The sequence below is a fragment of the Lepisosteus platostomus genome, chromosome 5 (assembly GCF_059453375.1).
Source record: "Lepisosteus platostomus isolate fLepPlt1 chromosome 5, fLepPlt1.hap1, whole genome shotgun sequence".
NCBI classification, from domain to species: Eukaryota; Metazoa; Chordata; class Actinopteri; order Semionotiformes; family Lepisosteidae; genus Lepisosteus; species Lepisosteus platostomus.
In genome coordinates this window covers 34,345,041-34,370,713 of record NC_142615.1, presented here as the reverse complement: position 1 = coordinate 34,370,713, position 25,673 = coordinate 34,345,041, and the positions used below count along the sequence as shown (strand labels likewise).

General features: G+C 40.9%; 2 non-coding genes across 2 annotated transcripts; both read left to right on the top strand.

The window, feature by feature from the left end:
• Positions 1 to 3,602: 3,602 nt before the first annotated feature.
• trnal-caa (transfer RNA leucine (anticodon CAA)) lies at positions 3,603 to 3,715 on the top strand. Its single transcript has 2 exons — positions 3,603 to 3,640; positions 3,670 to 3,715. It is a non-coding gene; the product is annotated as a tRNA-Leu (tRNA).
• A 12,213-nt stretch (positions 3,716 to 15,928) lies between these two features.
• On the top strand, positions 15,929 to 16,041 carry trnal-caa (transfer RNA leucine (anticodon CAA)). Its single transcript has 2 exons — positions 15,929 to 15,966; positions 15,996 to 16,041. It is a non-coding gene; the product is annotated as a tRNA-Leu (tRNA).
• The last annotated feature ends 9,632 nt before the right edge of the window (positions 16,042 to 25,673 follow it).

Genomic DNA, 25,673 nt, shown 5'->3' with positions numbered 1-25,673 from the left:
GTGTATGAAACCCGCGGCGTTTTATATTGAATTATTCCGCTTGGTTGACTCATTTCAGTCTTGCCACGCCCGTGCCAGGGACGCCAAATAATGTAGGGAAAACTGGTTCAGGGACGCCAAATATGTAATCATAGTGGCTCTCTGAAGGCACCAGTTCTGTAGGGTTTGGGCATTTACTGAGACAATTATTAATTGTAGCAGTAAATTACAAAGTTGATTCTTTTGATGGCTTTAGAATCCAACCATGCGACATAACTCAAAAAACGCTCACACACAGGTACTAATACACGAGGATACATTTATTAATACATAGAATATGCATATAAACCTAACAGATCTTATCGAGAGGGTTATCAGAATACAAAAGGTATATTCGGTCAGTTACAAAGAGTTACATATATCAAGAGGACATACGTTCAGTATATCATTCATTTTGACCGTTTCGTAAAGTGAACTTGGTTACAACTTCTACATTAGATACTCAAACAAGTACATAACTCTTAGGAATTAAATTGATATCAACTGGTTGGGATAACAATTGAATTCTCGAGCTGTAATGCATTGAAGTTGAATACTCATCCAATCTTTGGGGATTCAGATCTCCTGCGGGCACAAAGAAACAGTTGCAGGCTGTTGCTGTCCAATCCGCGCTCTCTGGCTCCGTGCCAGGCTGTGCTGTGCGGCTTGCGACGGTGCGCTGCTGATGCTCACTGTTGGCTTTAACTAGCAAAGTTTGTGCGCAGGAGAAAAGATGACTGTGGGTCCCAGCAAGTCAGGAAGAGGACCGGTTCGTTCCTGATGAAGAGCTAGTTCTGAATAGTGATTCAGCTGTCCACAGTTCCGACCTGTTCACGAGGCCTGCTGCTGGTTACTCTCTGGCAACCTCCACTCTAGACTCTTAGAACAAAGGAAAGTTCTGGCACCCGGACACACTGGCCGTTCCGTGGTTGTCCGGGCTGAGTCTCAGGATGGTCAGGAGGCGCGCTGCGAGAATGTCCTGCCCTTGGGAGCCTTCTGCTCCTGGGCCGTCCTGCCCTGGAATTCTCCTTTGAATTCCCTTTAGAATTGTTGAATCTGAATCTGAATCTGAATCTCTCAGGCTCTCTGTGCTGCCTGTTTTTACCTGGAGGAACTTCAGCTCATTGATTGGCTGAAAGTTCCATGGGCATCAGAGTCCCACGTGGGTTACTCGGCCCTACCAGTCCCTGATTGGTTGATCAAGGTGAGATATGAGTCACTTAGTCCTGACACTTAGTAATGCAGTCCAGACGTCCAACTGGCACTCCCTAGACAGATAGGCGCCAATGGATGACCATTGATCATGATAGCCAGGCTTAGCTAAGTGCATCCCCACTTTTTTTGGGACACTGATTTTTCTCCTTTGGGGAGCTAAAGAAGACTATAGGGTGTGGCACAGTGGTAGTGTAGTTGATTCTAGCTCAGAAAGTTGCGTGTTCAAATTAGGTTGGGGTCAGCTAAGAGTTTTTCACCATCTGCTGGTGCTGAACCTAGAATTCTCACCATGTAGTTGAGTTCTTCTCAATATCTCAGCATCTCCAAAACATCATGTCCAACTTTAGAGACAGCTACATCAGACAATGAAAGTTTGAGACCACTTTATTATTACAGGTTCTAGCAAACCTGAAAGCTAAGGCGTTTCAGGTCACTTTTTTAATTAAAAAAGTGTCTGAAGCCTCTAAATAAAATTAGGCTTTTTTAATTGTGTATGAAATTCACTCCCATGGGCTCTGAAAGGGGAAATATACTGTTGGGATCCTCGCAAGTGAGGTGTCTCTTCTTGTGGTGAAGCACAGTCATACGTGACTTGTCCGGAATGACCCAAGACAGACTATCCAGAAGCGACGGCACCACTCCAAGTAGAATGAGAGAGAAACACAACACAGGGAGTCAAGAGGCTCCCACAATTCACCTTTCCTCACATTACTGATTTCTTCACTAACATTTTGACCGTTTTACAATCACAATGCCTTTTTCACATTAAATAAGTTTTTAAACCATCAATATTTAAGAAAAAAAATAGTACATTTTTTTTTCCAATTATTAAAAAAAACATTAAATGCCTTGATTGCATAAAGTTTCACAGACAGAAGCAGCACGCTAGCACAACCAACATTAAAATGGAGGGCACACTATGATTTGCATTGACTCAAAAGTGATCGGCAGACGTCATTCCCTGCATAACGCAAAAGGTGGCAAACCGCATTTGGTTTGAGTGGACGCAAGAAAGTTTTTGTTTTCTGCCTTGATGTCAAGCTGACAAAGTATCTTTAAACACTTTGCTTAGTTTCTCGAGAGACTGCCAAAAAGCAGCTCCCTCCCTTTTGTTTGAAGTCAGTTGGAAGGGGTCTCAACAGAACCACCTAACAAGGTGAGATTCAAACCCAAGCCCCTGAAGGGGCTGGAGCCTTAATCCAGCACTTTCCACTGTTCAACCTTAGCTACCACTGTACTGTGTATCTTTGTCGCATTACTTGCTCAGAGAAAGCCAGATGGCTTTCGCTCTTCTGGTCCGACTTAGTAGCATTACGACTGTGTAACGAACTGCACCTGCTTTTTTTGAGATGCTGCCATTCTCGTAGTGAGATCTCGACCTCTGGATATAGTTCTTCTATGAAACAGGCTTCACACGTCTGCGTACAGCGCCCTTGATGTCATTTTATTTTTACACCAGCCACATCCGGAAAGTTGTGTCTTTTACGTTTTATTTGAACAACAAAACTACATACAATACAAACAAGAGCACATATAACGTATCAAGAAAATCGTCAGTGGCACATGCTATAATACAATTACACTTTATGAAAAACCTTTACACGACGTAAATAAAGATATGGTCCGCACAGCTTGTTCTTACATTTCGAAAGAGTCCGTAAATACCCCTTTACGACTAGAGTGAACTGTTCAAACGTAGGACTCTTCCCAGACCATTTCACTTTATACCACATTCCTAAACAAGGATGCATCTCCTGTTTTAGAACTATTTTGGGCGGTATGGCTTATACAACACACCCACAGTATTCTAATGGTGGACTGCAGATCTGTGCTATAGTTCAGTCGAATTCGAAGGATCCAGCAATCGTACTGGATTAGACTGGGATTCTGAAATGTCTCTTGCAAAAGTATTCGGGTTTGCTTGAACCTTTGATAAAAAAAAAGTGATCTAATCTGAAACTACCCAGCTTACAATCTCTGAGGTAGTTGTCACTAAACTCGGACGTGATGTGGCACACTTGTGCCATGTGCCTTTACTTTTGTAAAAAACTGGTATCGGGAAAAGTTTCTTAATATTTCTTTTGATTAGCATGCAAGAAAATGTGATCATTACCTATGGAGCCTGCCTTTTAGAAGTTCTCCCTCTAAACACCTTGTGCAGCCTCCCGACAGACTAACAAAAAGCGCCTTTTCACCAACTCAATTTATAATACGCCCCTCAAAACTCACAACCGAATAACAATCCATCCGTATATATGATTTCCAAGATCCATTCAAGGCAACTTGGCTCTTCGCAAGCAAATCATTTCAGGGAAGAAACTCAGTTTAGTCAACTACTGGTGCATTCAGCACATCACTTGCTCTCGCTTGTCAGGGTGGCCGAGTGGTCTAAGGCGCCAGACTCAAGGACATGTGTCTTTCCAGCTGGCTTGGGTGTTCTGGTCTCCAAATGGAGGCATGGGTTCAAATCCCACTCCTGACAGCTTCTGTTTTTACCTCTCTTGAATTGTTCCAGTGCTAGCTGACAGTGAATGAGTGAAATATAAAAGCAGCAGAAGAAAGCAAGCAACTCAGTGCAATTTGTGAGTATTCTGCACTGTTAAAATGACAGGTTTTCATACTTTTTGGAATTCGTAGCTCAAGAAGTGACTCCTGTTTCATTTTCTATTCACCAACTCGATTTGCATTCCGCCCCTCACAACAGACTAACAAACGGCTTCATGTGCCACAGCATTCCCCTGTAGATTCGGTTTGCACTATGAATTAGGCGACCCCGAATGAAATATTTTAGTGTTGGCTCAAATGTGAGGAATTTCATGAACCCTCAAAAAGGAACGCTTGCAGAAAATGCCAGCAATTCAAAGCGTGTAGGCAGCATGAACAGACCGATTCTGCAATTTCTTTTATTGCGGGCGGTGCTTTCCGAGTCGATGGCTCTGCATTAGAAATGAGAAGTGCTGAACTCTAAACACGTTCTTGCCATTACTGCTACTCCTGCTGCTACTCCTTCATCCTCGAAAAAAGAAAAGACAGGCATGTTTTGAGTCTCAAAATGATCTTCTGGATCCACAAGAAACATGTAAATTTGATTGATTCCGCAGTATTTTGGATGTACTGTACTTATAACTTCCATCGAAGAGAGATTTCATCAGTTGCATGAAATTGAAACTTTCGACTTTTTGTCTGGTATTGAAAATATGTTAAAAAAAACAAACAATTTTCTAACGAACAACTCATGAAGTATTGCCAGGATCTATATTTAGCGTTCGGTAGTGATAACACTGCTGATATTGATTGAGTAGAAATCTGTGATGTATTGATAGCTTTATCTGAAGCGAGAAGTCCTAGAACGCCATCTATGAAGTTTTAGGATTCATACCAAGAAATGCCTTTTGTTTCCCACCCCAACTGCTGCTTTTGCATTACACATTATGTGAACATTACCAGTTTTGGTAGCTTCTGGGCACGATTAAACTGAAACTGAAACTTATTACAAAATTCTTAAATCAGGACTAATTTTAATAACAAATGAAATTACTACAGAAGAAAAGGTTTAACTGAAATATGAATAAGACTATGCAAGCCTGAAAAATAGAACAATTAAATTTATACAGATGCAGCCATTCAAAGTGCCCGGTACAGACACGTACTGGAGGTAATTGGCTACGGCGTCACGCATTTTGGCGCAAGATGACGCAAGATGACGCGGGGTACCGCGGTACGTGATTGGTTGACCGACAGGGGCACTCGTGGTCCGTTGGTCTGTCGTAGACTGATTTACTGTAAACGTCTTTACTGTGCCCGTTGTAGTATTGAATATTCATATGGAATTTTACCACTGAAGGGAAATCTTAATAGCTGAGCATAAAAAGAATAGGAGCATACTGTAAGGCGTGTGAAGGCCATAAACGATATTAATTTTGGAACATAAACATACAGTATATGGCTGGTCTCGGTACTTTAAAGAAAACATACACGAAACATGGTTTCATTATGACCAGAATCAGTCTTGAGATATTTTTAACTTGATTTACAGTATTTGAGAGGTATGTCTTGACACCGATACTACGTAAATACTGCTCACGTATATGTTTCTAGGTTTATATTATGCATTTCATACGGTCAAATTACTTTTGAGCAACTGATAAGAAGCGCGCAACTTTATGCCCAGGGCGTTTTAGTTTCGTTTTGTGCGGGGACTCTACTTTAACTATATCGCCGTGGATTGATTAGAGATATCAAGTACATACAAGTCATTTTTTAAATGTTGTAGTTCGTCTTGTAAAAATGTTACGAGTACATCATCTGTCAACAATTACACAGGTTCTGTTTCCATATTGCGGATTTTGGTTACGTAATATTATTTTCTAATTTCACGTTGTGGCAAACAGAGCCGCAAAGAAGTACATTATGGGTTGTTGTTTTTTTTATTTGCAGTTTTATCTAGAACAAGCGATGCTTAAACCTTTGTCTGATTCTTGTGAAACTATCCACACGACAGTTACCTAGGAGTTGACTTCAGTGATGTCACTGATGGGATGTTTCTAAAAATCCATCCACTGTAAAACGTCTTCTCCAGTTGTCCTGCATATGTATTCGCTAATGAAGCTGTGTGTTCTGATCCTGGTTCTCTACATTTCTGTATGAACCAGCTTAGAGGGCTAAAAAGCTTGTGTTTAAATTGAGTGTAAGGTAATTTATGCTTCTAAAGTCGTGGTCAGCATTTATTATTGTACTGTGCTGTAAACTTGTTCTGTGCCTAATTACATTATTTTATAGCTTTATCAAATCTGTACATTGTCTGTCGATAATTTTTCTGTAGTGCTTTTTCAGCCCTCAGCATGTGACTGTGCTGGTGGTGCTGTGGGTTAGTTTCCTGATTCCCATGTAACTATGACTTTATTTTTTAACAAACATTTCTTTGAAAAAATGAAACGTTTCCCTTGGTCAGAGATTAAATAAAACCTCACTCGCACCAAACAAATTTATATTTCCAAATATCACAACATGATCAAATTTAAGTATTTTTATTAACAATGAATAGTCACCTATACGTTACAAAATAAACATTTATATTGATTTGAATCGCGTTTTGATTTAAATCGTAAATGCGTGTTTAAATATATGTATTTAAAGGCAATATACTGTATAAAAGCGCTGATTCTTATGGAATGTGTTCCGCCGGGGATTCAAAAAATTAATTTTTTTTAATCGCGTATCTAAGGAAAATTGCAGTATAACTTTGTTCATGCACAAACAGTGGCATGTTACATTATTAATTTGGGTGTCTCCTCATGCCAGAAAGCTCTAAATTGCATTTTGAGTGCGGTTTTTGACTTTTTCTAAATTGCAACCCATAAATAAAGCTGATACAGTTTAGACTTACTGTATTCTAAACTGTATTACAGCAGCACATTGGACATTGCAACGTAAATTGCAAAAATGGACTGGGAATCTGTCCAAGCCCTACTACAAAAATTATTTAAACTGCGACACTTATCATTAATCTTTAAATAAACTTTATTTTATATAGCGTTTTAAGCAAATAGGTAATTAGATTGCTCATAAACCTAATCGCTTTTTCTACATAAACACAGCGTGATTGCTCTCTGAAAATGCTTTTTCTTTATATTTAGGCTCAGATTTCAACTATAGATCGTATTATTATAAACTTTCTTGGAAAAATGTCTTTTACATAAACCATGTTTGCTATTAATTTATTTAGGGCTAGAATACGTTCATTGTCTTCCAATCGAGTCGAGTTGACATTGGAAGCTTGCCATGCCCGGACTGTTACACCAATGCATTAGCATGTTAAAGCGATTTCATTGATTTATTTTAGTTAAAATTTTATATATCACCTTTAAAAGTGGAATCTCAAAGCAAAGTAAATACCCAACACTGATTGTACCCATCTGTCATGCTAATAAAACACCTTGAATTGAATTGAGGGAGAGAGGGGGGGGAGGGCGAGTGAGATAACCAGGACGTAAGGCAAATAAGATACACTCCACAGACATTCACAACAGCGACATATGAAACGTTTGCACATATAGTTAAATTATTACTTGGTTTTCAAAGTGCAATGAAATACAATATTGTTGTTGTTGCTGTTCTTGTTGTTTTTATCCTGTAAAGCGTTTTGAGAAGCCACCTTTAAAGGCGATATATACTGTAAAAGCGCGGATTCTTATGGAATGTGTTCCGCCGGGGATTCAAATTGTTTTTTATTTTTTTTTAATCGCGTATCTAAGAAAATCTCAGTATAACTTTGTTCATGCACAAACAGTGGCATGTTACATTATTAATTTGGGTGTCTCCTCTTGCCAGAAAGCTCTAAATTGCATTTTGAGTGCGGGTTTTTGACTTTTTCTAAATTGCAACCCATAAATAAACTGCGACACTTATCATTAAACCAGAGCTCGAAATACCACAAGGACCCTCAAGAGCACAGCAAAGACTGTATTAAAAGACTGTATCACACCTAAAGAAGAATATTTTAAATTTCTTGGCGCAGTTCATTGTGCAATTAACCCTTGTATGTGCTGTCCGCGTTCAAAATGCAATTTAAAAAAAGTCAAAAACCACGCTCAAAATGCAATTTAGAGCTTTCTGGCAAGAGGAGACACCCAAATCAATGTAACATGCCACAGTTTGTGCATGAACAGGGTTATACTGCTATTCCCTTTGATACCCGATTAAAAAAAAATAAAAAATGTTTTGAATCCCCGGCGGAACCAGGCATCCATATGAATCAAGTAACAGGTTTATTCCATGCTGAAAAAAAGAAGAAAGAACGCAATGATCCCCCCAGAGTCTCAGCCCCGGGTTATTTGGGTTTTTAGACAGAGGGTAAAAAACTCTCTCTCTGGCTTGACCTCCCCCTCCCTGTGTATTGTCTGTTTTTTTGTTAACAAGGCTCGCCAGCTAATATGAATCGAAACCTGTCTTTCTAGCTTTTAAAGTCGTGCGAAGTGTAAGCCACAATTCAAATAGAGAAAAAAGAGCTGACTGGCAAGATTTAAGATGTGGCTGTCAATGTTGGATTAAAAAGAACACATTGCCAGACGTTTGTTGCATTGCTTGAAAAATAACTTTATTTCGAGAGACTGGATAAGTATTTCAAGTGTTTTTTTTAACTTCCTGAAAAACAACTAATAATTTAACTATATGTGCAAACGTTTTATGATATGTCGCTGTTGTGAATGTCTGTGGACATGTGCTGGCTGGACAGGAGGCTCTACTGTACACAGAGAGGGGCGGGAGGAGGGGACAAGCCCCTCTCTGTGTAGAGTTGAGTTTGATTAATAGGGAATATAATACAAACGTTGTTAAGTGTGAATTTGTACCTGTTTCCCTGAGGTCTGGCTTTTTTTCTGGAAAACCATAACTCTGGTCTTGTCCAGATTGACTGTCGGCGCCCAGGTCTGACAGTGCTGCTCCAGCAGCGCCAGGTTCTGGCGCAGCCTCTGTTCTGTGGGCGACAGCGGGACCAGGTCGTCTGCAAAGAGCAGGAACTCGATTTCCATAATTAATGCAGATCAGTAAATCAAGGGACAAAACAATTATTGCGCCCGGCTACTCAATGGGGTTTGACGTGCTAATGCGTTGGTTTAACAGTCCGGGTGTGGCAAGCCTCTAATGTCTCCCGACTTCGGCAAGAGGCACCCGCCTTTCATTGGAAGACAATGAACATTCTAGCCGTACATGTGAATATAGCATAAATACACAAAGGGATTGGGTGAGCTCCCATCACAAAAAAAACTGCGAACCTGCACTACAGCGACCACAGTACAGTATGGAGACCAAGACCTTTTACGGGAAGAGACGGGGTGCTTCTGCCGCCCCAGCTTCCAAAGAGCGAAGGGTAAGCAAATACAGCAGACTTCATCTGAAATACGTGATTACAGAGTATATTACAAGGTATTATTGCCGTTTTGAATTTTAAATTCAATTATAATTATTTCTTCGTAGCCTGTTCTTCAAGAAAACACGGCACGGGCGAAATGATCTACCACCAGGACAGTAAAAAAGAAAAGTTTATTTTGACTTCTGTTCCGCGACTGATGAATACTACTGTGTGACTTTATTTCTTACATGAATTATGTTATTTTGCCACAGGCCGTGGGTCTCTGCTCTCGGCCACTGGCCAGGGTGCCAACCTGTAGAAGCAGCATCTGTGTGGAGACATTTCGGCAGCAGCGGGAGCAGTACGATGCATTACTGGGGAGGACTGGGAGGCTAGAGACACTCCTGAAAATGCAGAGGAAGGAGACAGTATGTTCCAGCAGTCAAACAGTTGAGCAGCTGTCTCCCGAAAAGTGCCTCTCCCCGCCGCGCAGATTGCAATGCCTGGCGGAAGCTCTGCCCCCCGCAGAGCACACACCGCCTCAGGACACTCCATCCCGGCCTCTCCGTTCACCACTGCATGGGAATTGGTTGATGCTGTCCCCGCCGTCTATCTCCCCCCAGGAAGCACAGCGGAATTCACAGACGCCAGTGGGACGAATAATTCTCCCAGATGTCCAACTGCTACCCATCACCCAGGAGATGGAGGGGGGGTTGTACTTGCAGTGCATCGGCATAGACGGGAAAGCAAGAGCCGACCGCTACGCCGCCCTCATGTTTCGAAATCTTGTGACTTTTGAAATTTACTGGGGGTGGACCACGTCTGTAAATTTCGATGGGTCCAGAGGCAAAAGTGCCTTGCCTTGCAATCTCCGGGAAACCAATAGTAGCATGGTGAATCGGAGATTCTCAACCCTTACTGCGTGCGACTGGAAAAGAATTAGTGATCGGATCAATGAAATGCTTCCTAGAAGGAGGCGCTCTTTTCCTCTAGTCTAACAGTCTGTCCACAACAAAACATTCCTGTTAGACAAGAGGAATTGGAAAAAAAACAATTTTGTCAATGGAAACCGGTGTGTGTGTCTCTCCCTGCTGGATGTCCCTCTCACTCTCTGCTATATGAATAAAAGCATTTTATTAAAAACACGTTTGTGTTTGTCTGGTATTTACTTTGGTCCCTTTTAACTGTTTTTCCCATCTACTTTTTTGCTTTGAGATGCCACTTTTAAAGGTGATATGTAAAATAAAGTTTTTTATTATTGTTATAGAGAAACATGATCAGATTTTCCCTGGTTCAGAAAAAAATATCTAAAGTGCTACACATAACTTTCTTAATTCGATGTATTTAAAGCAGTGAACTACTGTAGGTGTAACATAACATTCAGAAATACAATCTCATATTTGAAAAATAAAAACGATTACAATCTAATCCTTCCACGTTTGATCCCAAAATCCCAAGAAATATAAATCTAAACGGGTAGAAAGGTATGCTGAAAGTTTATTAAGATACTTAGAAGACAAAGATACTGTATCAATTTATGTTGCATTAGCCTGATTATGATTAAAAAACACATATAATTAAACTCGCGTTTGCGATTTAAATCAGAACACGATTTAAATCAATATAAATGTTTATATTGTCCAGCCTGCATTTCTCTATAAAAAGTTACTCTATTGCACACACACACACTAGAAGCAGGAAGCAGAAACAGGGACCATTGTCAGAAGGGAAGAAGGTGACTATTCATTGTTATCAAAAATGACTTAGAATCGATCATGTTGTGATATTTTGAAATATAAAAGTCAATTGATTGTCCATAATATCGCTATTCTATTTTTTTTGAAGAAATGTTTGCACAAGCTGGATTTGAACACACAACCCGTGAGTTGATACTTGGGCACGTAGACCAGTAGGCTACAAGGGAAATTGCGTAAAGAGAGAGGCGAAACAGCCCTACACAGCCCTGTCGCAGTACACGAATATAATCATATCGTTACTAAATTCTTTAGATACGCGATTCCATATTATATTAGCAGAAAAGCTTAAAACTACCACTTTTTCACACGCTATTTCACATGCTAGTTATATACTTCGATGCTTAAAATCGTTAGGGAGAAATGGAATACCGGCGTGTATTTTTCCTTTAAAGTACCGATTCCTGGAATCTGACTGGCTGACACCCCTCTGAAGTGGTTCCATAAAATCTGGTATACGGAAAAGAAAGTGTTGCTACATACAAGTATCTTTTAATACAGTCTTTGCTGTGCTCTTGAGGATCCTTGTGATATTTTGAGCTCTAGTTGAATGATAAGTGTTGCATTTTAAATCATTTTCGTAGTTAGAAATTATGAAACGCCCTGTTAAAAGCAAGAAAGTTTTTATGCCCGTTGAAGTAAAACAAAATGCCTGACAAAGTATGGCTTGGACAGATTCCAAGTGCTTGTACAAATGTGCTAAAGAAATTATACTTTGAGTATACAACTTGTCCAAAGTCATCCATTATTAATACTATTAGTAATATCTTCGGTAAAGGCTTTGATGCATAAATATTTCTGATAAAGGTAGGTTGTGTACTTTTGTCCAACTGAGCAATCTTGCTTTCATAAAATATACCAACATTTTAATGACTGATGATTAACATGCTGTAATACACAGTTCAAAATTAAAGGCTCAAATGCTGTACATGAGAGGTTAAGCTCCCCCTGGCGGTTTTACAAGGTGACGCCGGATAGTTTCTTGGATGACGTCAAATGACGCAATTAACCGCGTGATACTGCGTGACACTGCGACACGCCCACCGGGGTATGCCGCGAAATACCCCACCCATTTTGAATTGCTGCATCTGTAATACCTTGTGATACATGCAAGACATCTGTAAACGAAGATGTAATTACAATAAAATTGGCAATTCACAGAAAACCACAATTTGTATAATATTATTCCTCGATATCAATGATCAATTAAAGGATTTGAAGAAACAGCAGCAATAGCAGATGATTTTGGTTTTGAACCCATCTTTACACCTCAATAATCCATTTGTCCTCGAAAAAAGAAAAGACAGGCATATTTTGAGTCTCATAATTATATGTGAATATGTGAATAACAGTTTAACCCCAAATGTCTGTAATTGTGATTCTGTTAAAATTCAAAAAAGCATCTATCAATAGTAAGAAATTATTAAGAAAGGAAGAAATTGTGTTATTTCATAAACTGTAAGACATGAAGACATTTACAGGTTATATCCTTTGCTTTGTCTTTTAACACAAGTGTTCAGGATCAAAACCCATATTCGGACGGTTGTGTTTCTCTTGTAATCATCAAATGTCATTGTTTTGTCCGTCAGTTCTTTCTCGAGTTGTACCATGGATATTTTATACCATCAATACTTTTCATGCTCTTTTGCATTTTCTTTCACATACAGAAAAAAACTCAAGGCATTCTTGTCACTGTGCTACACAGTACAGGACACGCAGGGAGGAATTCGCGCAGCTTTCAGCTCAGTGCGGAGTCCAGAGGGAGGACTCGCTCGGTGAATGATCTCTCAGGAAATCCCGGGTGAGATTCAACATCCCGGGTGAGGTTTTTCTGCAACAGCCACGACAAGTGTGAAGATGTTCTCTGGATTTCCTGAATGTGGCTTTAAATTAGTTCACATTCTTTGGTAGTTAACAGAACTAAATAATTTGGAGGTACATTTAAAACTTCCGAGAACACTGTAGCACTTCGAGTTTAATTATGTAAACCTGGCTCTCTATGAACACGAGCAAAGAGTTCTCACTCAACAGAAGACTGCGATGTGAGCACAGTAACATAAAGCACTTGGAGAAACCAGGGATTTAACCCAGGACCTCATACATTTAAGACAAGCACTCTACCACTGAGCTACATCCCCAACATAGACACCTGTGGAAGTGACTTACAGATGTGCAGGTGCTCACAGAACACAATCCATCTTTTGCATCTTTTAAGTGCTCTTGATTAAACTATGCATAGAAAAACAGCAGTACTGATGATTTTCATGGACTGATGCACACTTGTTCTGTACAACTCCAGTGATAAAACCTTGTCTGTAAATATTGTAGAACGTAAAAGGGTGAAACAACGCTCCAACTGCAGGAATGGTAACAGAAAGGATCATTTTCTTATTTAATATGTCCTTTTGAGATGCCTTGTCAACGCACACAGACGTTAGAGCTGAACAAATATTTTGTACACAAGACGGCAGTGCGATATTAGAATTCCTGTCTTCTTGATGGATTCAGACTCCTTCTCAGAGGTCCATGCTCGCCAAATAAGTTTACAGCTGTAGCGGCAATGCTTGTTAATAAGACAGAATTAAGCGTTGCTGTGCTTTCCTAAATGAGGCCCCATCTCACTCTCCCTCTCTGTGGTGCAACCACAGAGAAAGTATTCATGCAGGCTGATTTAAGATGTTTTCTTTTCATAAGGGACAGCTCCCAAACGGAGATGCACTTAGCTAAGCCTGGCTATCATGATCAATGGTCATCCATTGGCGCCTATCTTTCTAGGGAGTGCCGATTGGATATCTGGACTGCATTCCTAAGCGTCAGGAGTAAGTGACTCATATCTCACTTTGATCAACCAATCAGGGATTGGCAGGGCGTGGTAACACCACGTGGGTCTCCAATGCCCGCCAAAATCTCAACCAATCAGCACACATCTGTGTCTTGGTCAAAAACGGAGCGCAAGCTCAGATCGGGGCTCTCCTTGGCCATTTTCGCGCATCCTCAGAGACAATCACGTGACAACTGCTGTTGTCTGCAGTGGGACTTGGACTTTGTTCTAAGCACGAGACCGAGGATCCCGTACGTACTCAGAATTCTACCAACGTGAATGCTCCGCTTGATCAACGGCAGCCTACAGTTGGACCCTTGTCGACAACCTGAATAGCTTATTCAGAAGCAGCGCTGGTCCGGGAACGAACCAGCTTCTTCCCGGGCAAAAGAGTGACTTGTGAGGACTCGCAGTCACACTCTGTGCATAGAGACTTTCTACTAGCCAGCCGGACTGCTGGTAGATCCCCTCGGAGCAACGACTGCCCTGTGCGCCGCAATCAGATTCCTCCGCCCGTCCAACTCTGAGCTGCACCTCGACTGGTTGGTTGGTAGCCAGAGGACGCCGGGACAATGCCCATTGGACAACCGCTGGAACCGAGGCTGCAACAGAGCCTGTCAGCTGGTTTGGTGTTCGTGCCAGGAAATTCCAAATCCATACACAGCGGATAAGTAAACCCCATGTTCTACATTGCGTCTCGAGAATTCAATTGTACCTCAACATAAGTTGTTATCAATTTAATTCATGAGTATTGCATTTACTTCCGAGTTTAGAGTAACAGTGGGTAATAACACTGATTAGCGATTTGGTAACCGAACGATATATATTGACATATATTCTCTGTTGTGTATCTCTTTGTGCTTGCATATCTTCGAGATTATATACCTTGTGTATTGATAACCCTCACAGTAAGGTCTGCCGCTTGTATCCAGGCAGACTGGTATATGTTTGGTGCACAATTTATATTAATAACTGTATCTCGTGTATTGAACCCGTGTGTGTGCGTTGTTAGTTGTTCTGACAATTGATTTTCTAAAAGCCACAACGAATCATCTCGTGATTGCTGCTGCAATGAATAATTGTCTCAGTAAACCCATCAAACCTCTACACAGCTAAGGAAGAGTAGCTCGGAAAATACCGAACTCAACAAGCGAGCGCGTTGGTTGCTCTTGATCTTAATGCAAGGAGCTTTTTTTTTTCGCATTAATGATTATTATCCAGAAACAGCTGCACAACTGGTTGCATTTGTGATTATGTCACTTCTCTGCTTCAGCAAGGTCAATAAAAGACTCTGAAAGTAGTAGAGAAAAACTGAATTAAAATCATATTAGCAATTCTGAGCGATATCTGCATACAGGCAATCCAATAAGAACGTTGAAATCTTTGAATGTCATCTCTCTATATATTGCGCTGCTTTTTACTTGGAGTAAAACTATTGGATTGAAGGGTTAAAATGTATTGTTGTTATTTGGAGAAATCAATGAACTCATGATTTTATATGTTTTAAAAGACGGTCATGCGCACAGAAAAAAGACAGTGCTGATTATTTTTCTGGAGACGGAGCACTGATGACCTATCAGAGCCAATTGATAAAGCCCACCCTGTGGATACTCTAGCAGAACGTGGAAGAACGTTCACCATTGTAACCAAGGCAACCACAGGAACAACATCAAGAAGCACAATCAATTCCCCATTTAAATCTTTCGTGTAAGGTATGCCATGTAAAAGCATGAAGTAAATCCCCTGATCTCTTTTGAACATGGATAAGGTATTTCTGATGGAGCGCAATGAGCAAAGATTTAATAAGCTACTCCTGCCGATGATTCAGCTTAAAGAAGTAAAAGCTTCACAAACAAAAGCAGCTCGCTACCACAACCAATATTAAATATACTTGGTGGCACATTACCATTTGCACTGGCTCAAAAGTGGTCTCGGCAGACGTTGTTCCCTACGTAAAGCTGAAAGCGCCAAGGAGCATTTCCATTGAGAAAAAAAAATCTTTCTTGATGTTAAACATAGAGAGCCTGCCTTTTAGAAGTTCTCCCTCTAAACACCTTGTGCAGCCTCCCGACAGACTAACAAAAAGCGCCTTTTCACCAACTCAATTTATAATACGCCCCTCAAAACTCACAACCGAATAACAATCCATCCGTATATTTGATTTCCAAGATCCATTCAAGGCAACTTGGCACTTCGCAAGCAAATAATTTCAGGGAAGAAACTCAGTTTAGTCAACTACTGGTGCATTCAGCACACCACTTGCTTTCGCTTGTCAGGGTGGCCGAGTGGTCTAAAGCGCCAGACTCAAGGGCGTGTGTCTTTCCAGTTGGCTTGGGTGTTCTGGTCTCCAAATGGAGGCATGGGTTCAAATCCCACTCCTGACAGCTTCTGCTTTTACCTCTCTTGAATTGTTCCAGTGCTACAGTGAATGACTGAAATATAAAAGCAGCAGAAGAAAGCAAGCAACTCAGTGCAATTTGTGAGTATTCTGCACTGTTAAAATGCACAAGTTTTCATACTTTTTGGAATTCGTAGCTCAAGAAGTAACTCCTGTTTCATTTTCTATTCACCAACTCGATTTGCATTCCGCCCCTCACACCTCACAACAGAATAACAAACGGCTTCATGTGCCACAGCATTCCCCTGTAGATTCGGTTTGCACTATGAATTAGGCGACCCCGAATGAAATATTTTAGTGTTGGCTCAAATGTGAGGAATTTCATGAACCCTCAAAAAGGAACGCTTGCAGAAAATTCCAGCAATTCAAAGCGTGTAGGCAGCATGAACAGACCAATTCTGCAATTTCTTTTATCGCGGGCGGTGCTTTCCGAGTCGATGGCTCTGCATTAGAAATGAGAAGTCCTGAACTCTAAACACGTTCTTGCCATAACTGCTACTCCTGCTGCTACTCCTTCGTCCTCGAAAAAAGAAAAGACAGGCATGTTTTGAGTCTCAAAATGATCTTCTGGATCCACAAGAAACATGTAAATTTGATTGATTCCGCAGTATTTTGGATGTACTGTACTTATAACTTCCATTGAAGAGAGATTTCATCAGTTGCATGAAATTGAAACTTTCGACTTTTTGTCTGGTATTGAAAATATGTTTAAAAAAAAACATAAATAATTTTCTAACAAACAACTCATGAATTATTGCCAGGATCTATATTTAGTGTTCGGTAGTGATAACACTGCTGATATTGATTGAGTAGAAATCTATGATGTATTGACAGCTTTATCTGAAGCGAGAAGTCCTAGAACGCCATCTATGAAGTTTTAGGATTCATACCAAGAAATCCCTTTTGTTTCCCACCCCAACTGCTGCTTTGGCATTACACATTATGTGAACATTACCAGTTTTGGTAGCTTCCGGGCACGATTTTCCTAAACTGAAACTTATTACAAAATTCTTGTAAATCAGGACTAATTTTAAGATCAAATGAAATTACTACAGAAGAAAAGGCTTAACTGAAATATGAATAAGACTATGCAAGCCTAAAAAGTAGAACAATTCAATTTCTATAACTTATTTTTTAATGTTTTGAGAAATTGGCTCACACCCCGGAAGACACTAACGTTTCTCTTTGTTAGAGTATGTGAATAACAGTTTAACCCCAAATATTTGTAATTGTGATTCTGTTAAAATTCAATAAATCGTCTATCAACAGTAAGAAATTATAAAGAAAGTAAAAAATTGTTTTATTACATAAACTATAAGACAATGAAGAGAGTTTACTTCGCTTTTGTTCTTTTGACTTAAGCGTTCAGGATCCGAACCCATCTGCGGACGGTTGTGTTTCTTGAATCTCTTGTAATCATCAAAAGTCGCTGTTTTGTGCTTCAGTTTTTTCTCGAGTTGTACCATGGATATTTTATATGATCAATACTTTACATGCTCTTTTGCATTTTCCTTCACATACAGAAAAAGTTCAAGTTGTTCATATCACTGTGCTGCACATTTACGCTGGACCACCTGTAACAGTACAGGACACACAGTGAGGAATTCGTACAGCTTTCAGCTCAGTGCGGAGTCCAGAGGGAGGACTCGCTCGCTGAATCATCTCTCAGGAAATCCCGGGTGAGATTCAAAAGGTAAACCTGGCTCTCTATGAACACGAGCAAAGAGTTCTCACTCAACAGAAGATTTCGATGTGAGTACAGTTATATAAAACACCTGAAGATGCCAGGGATTGAACCCCGGTCCTGTGGAGCAGTAAGTGACTTGTAGCGCTGACATAAGAGATACTTACATAAAGTGCTTTTACTGACCATATTACAAATCACAGGAAGTAAGGTCTTGAAACATTAGGCAGTAGTGGGATTTAAACCCATGCCCCTGAGAGAGTGGAGCCTAAAATCCAGCATATTAGACCATTCAGCCACACTACCTCTGGCCCCTTCTCCTTTCCTCTCGTTGCTGAGTATAGGTGCCTTCATGCAATTGAGCCAGGTTTGAATCCCAGCCAATGCATCTCCAAATCTTTTCAAATGAATCTGTGATCTTGTAGCACATCCTCTGAAACCAGCAATCGAAATTGGAAACGTCTTCTTCAACACTGAAAAGCTCAATTAGGATGAAGCAGTAATACACAGGACAGCAGTACCATATGTGTTCTTGATTGATTCAGACTCGTTCTCAGTGGTTCTTGCTCACCAAATAACTAAAAAGCTGAGGAAGAACGCTACGAAAAATACTAATCAAAATACAAAATAATAATCAGTATTAACCAGAAACAGCAGAAAAACTGGTCACAATTGTGATTATGTCGCTTCTCTGCTTCAGCAAGGTCAATAAAGGACTCTCTGAAAGTAGTAAAGCACTAAAGCACTGCAAAACTGAATTCAAAATCATATTAGGAATTCTGAGTGGTGCCTGCTTACATGCAATCCAATATGGATGTTGTCTTTAAATAAGAATTCTCTATGTTTCCCTGCCTTTTCCCTGGAGTGAAACTATTGGATTGAAGGAATTCTTCTGACAGGTTTACAAGGTCCCTTTGATATTTGGATAAGTCTATGAACTCGTGATTTTTATATACTTTAAATAACTGCCATACACACAGAATAAAATGACAGTACTGATGATTTTTCCTGAGATGAAGCACAGCTTATCTTTCCAAGACTGCTTATAAAGGCAAGCCAGTGGATACTCTAGCAGAACATGGACAAACATTCAGCTTCGTAACCAACAAATTCCCCATTTAGATCTGACATGTGAGGTATGCTTTGTGATTGCTTGAAGTGAAACCCACAATCTCTTTTGGACTTAGACAAGTTATTTCTGATGGAGCGCTATGCGGAAAGACATAATCAGCTCTACCCCTGAGGATGACTCGACTTGAAAATGCAGAACATTAACGTTTCACAGATAAAAGGAGCACAACCGACATTAAAATTGAGGGCGCACTGTGATTTGCACTGACTCAAAAGTGATCTTGGTAGACAAACTTCCCTGCTGAAGGTGGAAACGATAAATTGTGTTGAGAAGAAGAAACACTTTTTTCTCCCTGCTTTGATGTTAAGCTGATAAAGTAGCTTTTAACACATTGCTCCATTTGGTGGTTGTAACACAAAAACGCCTAGCAGCAGTGGGATTCAAGCCCACGCCCCCAAAGAGACTGGAGCCTTAATCCAGCACCTTAGACCGCTCAACCACGCTACCCACTGGGCCCTCTTTTTTTGTCTCATTACTTGCCTGGAGGAAGCCGGGTGGGTTTTGCTCTTGTCGCCCAACTTAGGGGCGTTATGACCGTGGAACCGACTGCACCTGCTTTTTCTGAGATGGTTCCCCTCTCATGGCGAGATCTCGACTTCTTTAACACCTCTGGATAAAGATCTTCTGTGGAGCAGGTTTCAGACCTCTGCGTACAGCACCCTTGATGTCATTTTATTTTTACAGCAGCCGCATCCGGAAAGTTGTGTCTTTTACGTTTTATTTGAACAACAAAACTACATACAATACAAACAAGAGCACATATAACGTATCAAGAAAATCGTCAGGGGCACATGCTATAATACAATTACACTTTATGAAAAACGATTACACAAGGTAAATAAAGATAAGGTCCGCACAGCTCGTTCTTACATTTCGAAAGAGTCCGTAAAAACCCCTTTACGTCTATTTTGAACTGTTCAAACGTAGGACTATTCCCAGACCATTTCACTTTATACCACATTCCTAAATGAGGATGCTTCTCCTGTTTTAGAACTATTTTGGGCGGTATGGCTTATACAACACACCCACAGTATTCTAATGGTGGACTGCAGATCTGTGCTATAGTTCAGTCGAATTCAAAGGATTTGACTGGGATTCTGAAATGTCTCTTGCAAAGGTATTCGGGTTTGCTTGATCCTTTAATAAAAAAGTGATCTGAAACTACCCAGCTTTACAATCTCTGAGGTAGTTGTCACTAAACTCGGACGTGATGTGCCACACATGTGCCGTGTGCCCGTGTGATTTGCACTAACTCAAAAGTGATCTTGGTAGACAAACTTCCCTGCTGAAGGTGGAAACAATAATTTGTGTTGAGAAGAAGAAACACTTTTTTCTCCCTGCTTTGATGTTAAGCTGATAAAGTAGCTTTTAACACATTGCTCCATTTGGTGGTTGTAACACAAAAACTCCTAGCAGCAGTGGGATTCAAGCCCACACCCCAAAAGAGACTGGAGCCTTAATCCAGCGCCTTAGACCGCTCGGCCACACTACCCGCTGTGTGCTGTCTCTTTGTCTCATTACTTGCCCGGAGGAAGCCGGGTGGGTTTTGCTCTTGTCGCCCGAATTAGTGGCGTTATGACAGTGGAACCGACTGCACCTGCTTTTTCTGAGATGCTCGCCTCTCATGGCGAGATCTCGACTTCTTTAACACCTCTGGATAAAGATCTTCTGTGGAGCAGGTTTCAGACCTCTGCGTACAGCACCCTTGATGTCATTTTATTTTTACAGCAGCCGCATCCGGAAAGTTGTGTCTTTTACGTTTTATTTGAACAACAAAACTACATACAATACAAACAAGAGCACATATAACGTATCAAGAAAATCGTTAGGGGCACATGCTATAATACAATTACACTTTATGAAAAATTATTAAACAAGGTAAATAAAGATAAGGTCCGCACAGCTCATTCTTACATTTCGAAAGAGTCCGTAAATACCCCTTTACGTCTATTTTGAACTGTTCAAACGTAGGACTCTTCCCAGACCATTTCACTTTATACCACATTCCTAGACGAGGATGCTTCTCCTGTTTTAGAACTATTTTGGGCGGTATGGCTTATACAACACACCCACAGTATTCTAATGGTGGACTGCAGATCTGTGCTATAGTTCAGTCGAATTCAAAGGATCCAGCAATCGTACTGGATTTGACTGGGATTCTGAAATGTCTCTTGCAAAAGTATTTGGGTTTGCTTGAACCTTTGATAAAAAAAGTGATCTGATCTGAAACTACCCAGCTTACAATCTCTGAGGTAGTTGTCACTAAACTCGGACGTGATGTGGCACACATGTGCCGTGTGCCTTTACTTTTGTAAAAAACTGGTATCGGGAAAAGTTTCTTAATATTTCTTTTGATTAGCATGCAAGAAAATGTGATCATTACCTATGGAATTTCCCGCCAGCGTGGAGCTTGAATTCACAACCTTGAGACTCAGTGTTCAAGAGTCACAGAAGAGGTCAGCCTGGTCTTCAGTTTGCCAACGATAAGCTCCGGCAGTGCTCCTCTGTAAAGCAGATTGTTCGGATCGGTTATGTGGGACGGCACTTCGATACTAAGATCGTTTGCAGCACACGCATGGTTTCCCCCTTCACGCAAAAAACATAGACGAAGGAAACTCTCTTGTCTTGGGCTGCTGACTCCCGGATTTAAAGCGCTCTGGGTGCCAGCTATGTCTCTAACAAGCACACTATAAAGACAGGAATTACACTTTGCTCACGTCACGCATGGAATGGCGAGGCTACTTGTTCCAATATTATCTAGTCTCACCTCATATGGTGCCGATTCCTGGTTTTCATTTAAGAAAGAGCACTGCAAACACCGTAAACAGTGCAAAACGTGTGATGAAAGAAGTCTTTTCCCCCCTTTGTCTAAAGCAGAACACAGCGAAGTCATGCCGAGGGTTGTGAGATCAAGATTTCAGTGGAGCACTGTCGTCTATGTCTTTAGCTAAATGAGTTGGACATCCTCTTGTACAGGGAAAGCAGATTGAGATCCTCTGACATGAAAAGTGACAGATAAAAGCCATTTCTCATCCTTTCTCTTAGTGGTGGAACTATCGCATGTAAATGAGGCAACTTGCAAGGCGAGCAGGCTCGGTGCACACCGAACGCAGATGTCTCAGAGCAGTTGAGACGTGTCCAAGTGGCTGTCAAAGGACAGCACTTCGCCGGCGCCGTGGCTTAGTTGGCTAAAGCGCCTGTCTAGTAAACAGGAGGTCCTAGGTCCGATTCCCAGCGGTGCCTGTCTTACTGTACAGAATTTATCCTTATGGCCAAATCCCATGCCTTTTAATTCAGGTGCATGCAAGTGTTCGTTTCCTTTCTGGAACAACTTGTTTTGAAAGAAATCTATACAGCTTGCGAAAGATGAAACACAAATCTTGCTTATCAGTGAAGAAGAGGTACTCCCAGCAGGCCAGCTAATACCAGCAAAGTTTTTTTTTCACCCTAACCCAGAGAATGGAGAAAAGCGAGGTGCCTGTGGCTCTGCAGTGTAAACAGTTCGCGAGTTCGGCGGTTAGCTGAAAGAGTGGTAAATGGAGCTCGCCCCAGCCCGTCCTTATTCTTTTAAAGAGGATAAAAAATTAACTTCGCCGCCATTACTACCAGCTTTAAAAGACTGCCATGGGCACAGAAAAAAAACACACTACAGATGACTTTTCTGGAACCGAAGCAGAGATTCCTTTACGAACCAACTGATAAAGCTCAGCCAGTGAATACTGTTAACAGAATGTGAAAGCACGATCAACTTTGTAACTGCAACCACAGGAAAAACAGCAAGAAGCAGGCTCCATTCCCCATTTAAATCTGTCGTGCGAGGCATGCTTTTTGCACGCATGAAGTAAATCCCACGATTGCTTTTGAACTTGTACAAAGTACTTCCAAAGGAGCGCTATGCGCAAAGATTTAACAAGCTCAACCCCCGCCGACGATTTGGTGTGAAGAAGCTGAACATTCAAGTTTCACAGACAGAAGCAGCACGCCAGCACAGCCAACATTAAAACGGAGGGCACACTACGATTTGCATTGACACAAAAGTGATCTGGGCAGACATCGTTCCCTGCATAACGCAAAAAGTGGCAAAGCGCAGGAAGGTTTTTGTTTTGTGCCTTGATGTCAAGCTGAGAAAGTATCTTTAAACACTTTGCTTAGTTTCTCGAGAGACTGCCAAAAAGCAGTTCCCTCCCTTTTGTCTGAAGCCAGCTGAAAGGGGGTCTCGACAGACGCACCTGGCAGCGGTGGGATTTGAACCCACGCCCACGAAGAGACTGGAGCGTTAATCCAGCGCCTTAGATTGCTCGGCCACGCTACCCACTGTGCACTGTCTCTTTGTCTCATTACTTGCCCGGAGGAAGCCGGGTGGGTTTTGCTCTTGTCGCCCGAATTAGTGGCGTTATGACCGTGGAACCGACTGCACCTGCTTTTTCTGAGATGCTTCCCCTCTCATGGCGAGATCTCGACTTCTTTAACACCTCTGGATAAAGATCTTCTGTGGAGCAGGTTTCAGACCTCTGCTTACAGCACCCTTGATGACATTTTATTTTTACAGCAGCCGCATCCGGAAAGTTGTGTCTTTTACGTTTTATTTGAACAACAAAACTACATACAATACAAACAAGAGCACATATAACGTATCAAGAAAATCATTAAGGGCACATGCTATAATACAATTACACTTTATGAAAAACGATTACATAAAGGTATATGGGTTTGCTTGAACCTTTAAAAAAAAGTGATCTGAAACTACCCAGCTTACAATCTCTGAGGTAGTTGTCACTAAACTCGGACGTGATGTGCCACACATGTGCCATGTGCCTTTACTTTTGTAAAAAACTGGTATCGGGAAAATTAAAGTCGAAACCCAAAACAGTAACATATTTAAGAGTAAATGCCTCCTAATAGCTAGCAAGCGCTCCTAGTTAGTAAAGTTGTTTGTGTCCCAGCCTGTCACGCGGGAAACCGGGGTTTGATTACCGACGGGGAGACAGCTAGTTTTTTTATGATCAGATTCCAGTCTTTAATGCTGTGTGTGAGAGTTTACGTAATTTTCCTTTTCTCACATTTTCTGACGACTATTCCGAAGGAGCGCCCTATCAACTCCTAATACTTTTCAAAAATCTGCCTGCATGTTTGATTAGTTTTGTTTTACTTAGAAAAAGTTCAATATTGATCATAACTAAAGAAAATTATGATCAGAAACAAAAACAAAATGTTGAAGATGCAACTCGATCTTGAATCAGAGCTGGGTGACATGGGCTTCTGTTCTGATATGGTTGTACGAGAAACAGGAGGAATCTCTTCTCTCCTATGGAACATGAGCTGAATCAGGAATGAGACATGTCATATATCAACGCATGACCTACATCGTAAAACTAAAATAAAAACTAACATTCAGTTATCAGAGACATCCATTTATATACAAACAAGAGACAGACAAAGCAATAATTCTACATTAACTTGTCCTGCACTGATCAGACTAATTGAAATGGTCTGATTCAGAGCCTGTGCAGCTCGTGCTAATACAACAACGCCAGTATTGAACCCTCAGCACCATACTGACTACTGAGCACAAGTTCAGCTGCTCTCCAGGTTTGTTACGCACGTTTTTTTATTGCAAATGGAGCTGATCTCCAGACAGTACAGTGTTAGTCAGCAGCCTCTACTAGTAATACATCGCCCCTGTCCAAAATCTCTAGGTAAAAAAAACACATTTTATACATTTGTCTGTTTAAAGATATAATCTCTTTAAAAGACAAAGGGTTTGTGTGTCAATTGTTTCGAATTAATTTCGAACGCAAAGAAAAGTAGTTTTCTTCCAAGAAATCACACATTTGTCGCATCCTCCATACTATACTTCTCTCTTGTAGTAGTAAAGCATTTTGATTTAAACTGAACAATATATTAAATGTTTCATCTATACACTTACGATTAACATAGGCAGCCTTGAACGGATTGCGGAAATCAAATATACAGATGGATTCAGAGTGTGCTTTCCAACTTTTGTGTAACATTTTCCTTTGATAGGTCGGAGTTGTTTTTAAAATCTGGATTAAATAAAAAGGAGTGACGTCAGTGTAAAACAGCTTTCCTTCATGGGGAACAACGGTTGTGTTCCATATTTCTAATTATTTTGGTTTCAAGATAGCAATTTAGTATGAAACACAAAAGCCAGCTGGATAAATCTGTTACACGTCATTTACAATGGTCTTTCAACTAATAGCCCGTGCAGGGATCAAACCCCAACTGTTGGTATGAGTTGCGTAAGGCTCTGCAACATGCAGATGAGAAACTAACCTCAGCTTCTTCATTATATACACAGTGAGCTATATATGCGGGCTTACTGGCCCCTACGGGCTCTGTATTTGATTGCGGTACAAGACCGGCCATGGAGAAATGAAGTGAAGAGGGTGTGTTCATTAAAAGGCTCATAGTGTCCCAGGGAGGTCTCAAACCACCACCCTTTTGGTTAACAACCGAGCCACAAAGACTCATGTACAGCTTAACACTTCTCGGTCTCAGTGAAAGTGATACACTCCATCTTAAAGGAAAATCGCCAACAGTGGCCGATATCTATTGGAGTTTTTTTCATTCTATACTGCAAAGGGATGGACATATAAGGTCAGCAGGCTTGGGGAATTGGACCTTATGGTGAAGGCTGCGGGCTCAGCATCAGCAGAACCTGATCAGTATCGGTTGACTCCGATATACTTTGACAACTTAACTTCTGGATTTAGAGACATTTACCTTAGTGTCGGTATACTAAGATGTTTTGGTAACGAGGAAGGAGGGACAAAGCAAATTC